Raw genomic sequence first — 3,044 nt, 5'->3', positions numbered from 1 at the left:
GGGCCCGCGGCCTCCGGGGCCTGAAAGGGCCTCTGTGTCCCGGCCCCCGCCCGCCCGCGGCCCCGAAGCGCGTTTCCTCGGCTGCGCCAGACTCTGGAGGCGCTGCAGCCCCTCCGGGGACAGACACAAATAGTTCCCGGCCCAGCTGCCCGGCCTGTTGCCTTGGGAACCAAACTCAATTGACTGACGTCACCGGGCCGTTGCGCAGCAACCGGCGCCGACTCTGCCTCCCCGCCCCGGCGTGAGGTCACGGTCGCCATGGAGACGGCGGGGCGGGGCCGGGGCGGGGCCGCGGCCTCGAGGGGGGCTCCCGCCCGGCCTGGCAGGACCCCCGGGCCCTCCGCGCCCGTGGTGCCTCCCTGAGAGCTGCAGCCCCGACCGCTCTTCCCTCGCAGGAAGCCGCGCCGCCTGGCCCGCTGCGGCCCGGACACCCTGCCTTGCCCTCGGGCTGGCCGGGCCGCCGTGGCCGGAGAAAGCCCCATTGTGGCCCGAGCGCGCCCCGCAGCCAGCCGGGGCTTCTCTCGCAGAGAGAGGCCTTTGTTCGCCCTCACCCCATCTGACTGCCCCGCGTTCCGCTCCAGCCTCATTTGCTTCCCAGGCCCCAACCTGGGTTCCTGCTCTGGCCACAGGGGACAGGTGGCCGCACGGGGCGGTTTCGTCCCCCTCCCCCTAATCACCCAGGACATCTCCCCGCTTGGCCACTTGCCTTGGGGAAGGAGACGCGGGGCCGGCTCATGGCTCCCCACCCCCGTGCCCTTCTCTCCTGTGCCCTCCCTGGCGTGTGTGTGGCAGTCGCCGCCCCCCGCTGCTGCTTGGGGAGAGGAGTTGAGGGACAGCCAGGCCAGGTCAGGCCAGGCCACCCCTGGGTGAGGGCAGTGGGAACAGAGAGGCCTGCACTGACAACCGCCAAGTTTCTGACGGGCCGTGTTCTTGGGGTGTTCCGTCTCCCTGCTCATCTGTTCCCACCAAAGGAGAATATAAAGTGCTGAAGCCGGAGCCGGGCTCGGTGGCTCAGCCTGTAATCCCGCGCTTTGGGAGGCTGAGATGAGTGGATTGCCTGAGCCCGCGGGTTCGAGACCCGCCTGGGCAACTTGGTGAGCCCTCATCTCCACGATAAATCAAAAAAGGGCGTGGTAGCGCGCACCTGTAGTTCCAGCTACGTGGAAGGCTGAGGGGGAAGGATCGCCGGAGCCCAGCAGGCGAGGCTGCGGTGGCCGGGAGCGGCCACTGCACTCCAGTCTGGGCGACAGAGTGAGACTCCAACTCAAAAAAATAAATAAATAAATAAATAAAATAAAATAAAATAAAATAAAATGCTGAAGCCGGAAGATCAGACGGGAGAGAAGGCCCAGACCCTCTCGCAGGGGCCAGTGTGGCAGTCTGTCACCATACCCCTGCCCTGCCCTGTCTCGATTTACCTAACTGCCGCTGGGGTAATCCTAATCTCTTGGTGGGGGAACTTGCTTGTCTTGTTCAAGTTCAGTGCGATGGGGGCTACCAGGGGAATGTGTTTTTCCTCACCAAAGACTTTTGAAAAGTAGTAGCCAGGTCAGGCTCCGTGGCTCAGCCTATAATCCTAGCCCTTTGGGAGGCAGAGGCGAGTGGATGCCTGAGCTTACGGGTTCAAGACCAGCCCGGGCAACTTGGCTAGACCTCGTCTCTACAATAAAAAAAAAAAAAAATTAGCCAGGCATGGTAGCTAGTGCCTGTAGTTCTGGCTACTTGGAAGGCTGAGGCGGCAGGATCGCTGGAGCTCAGCAGGTCGGCACTGGAGTGACTGTGACAGTGCCACTGCGCTCCAGCCTGGACAACAGAGTGACTCCAACTCAAAAAGAAAAGAAAAGAAAAGAAAAGTCTTGGCCAGACGCAGTGGCTCACGCCTGTAATCCCAGCACTTTGGGAGGTGGAGGTGAGAGGTTTGCCTGAGCCTATAAGTTCGAGACTAGCCTGGGCAACTTGGCAAGACCTCATCTCTACAATAAATCAAAAAATTAGCCGTAGCTGCAAGCCTGTAGTTCCAGCTACTTGGAAGGCTGAGATGGAAGGATCACCTGAGCCTAGCAGGTCAAGTCTGCAGTGACCGTGAGCATGCCATTGCACTCCAGCCTGGGTGGCAGTGAGAGTCTGACTCAAAAAAAAAAAAGAATTGAAAAGAAAGAAAAAATTACTGATAAAGAATTTGCTTCAGAAAGTTTGTAGCAAAACCAGATTTTTAGGTGCCTATTTCCTTATTGGTTGACATTTAAAATTCAGAGATGCAGCCAGGCACGGTGGCTCACACCTGTAATCCTAGCACTTTGGGAGAGCGAGGCAAGAGGATTGTCTGAGCCCAGGGGTTCGAGACCAGTCTGGGCAAGTTGGTAAGACCTCATCTTTACAATAAATCAAAAAATTTAGCAAGACTTGGTGGCACCCACCTGTGGTTCCAGCTACTTGGAACTGAGGTGGAAGGATCGCCTGAGCCCAGCAGGTCAAGGCTGTGGTGGCCGTGAGCATGCCTCTGCACTTCAGCCTGGGTGACGGAGGGAGACCTCAACTCAAAAAAAAAAAAAAAATTCAGAAATGTGAAGGAGTATCTCTTAATCCATGGGTTGGAGGGGTACTGTAAGGTCGGATTGACTCTCTCCAAAGCACATGACTAAAGGAAAATCTGGTTTTGCAGTGAGTGGGCCTAGGCTTGAACTGTCTATGGTCTTGGGCAAACATTGGACCCCATCTGGAGTTCTGGTGTTGTTGTGGGAAAGGCGACCTTTATTTCCTGGGGAACTTTCAGATACGGGAAGGATGGAGGTAAGGGCAGTGCCACCTGCTCTTGGGGATCTAGTGGAGCCAGGAGGGACTGGCTGCTTCGCCCTCCTTTCTCTCTCTGGAAGGAGTGTGGCTCAGGGTGGGGCCTGCTCTGAGGGGTGCCAGGAACACGGGATGAGGCAGGTCTTTTCAACTTGTGACCCAGGCTGTGCCAACCAGAGTCCTTCCCCCAGGACTGATCAGACTTGAACAGGGGAAACAGACCTTTCCTCTCTGGTCTTGGAAGGGAAGGCCTG

Source organism: Carlito syrichta, unplaced genomic scaffold (genome assembly GCF_000164805.1).
Source record: "Carlito syrichta isolate Samal-C Ts95f unplaced genomic scaffold, Tarsius_syrichta-2.0.1 Scaffold296906, whole genome shotgun sequence".
Taxonomy (NCBI): domain Eukaryota; kingdom Metazoa; phylum Chordata; class Mammalia; order Primates; family Tarsiidae; genus Carlito; species Carlito syrichta.
This window is presented reverse-complemented; position numbering follows the sequence as displayed.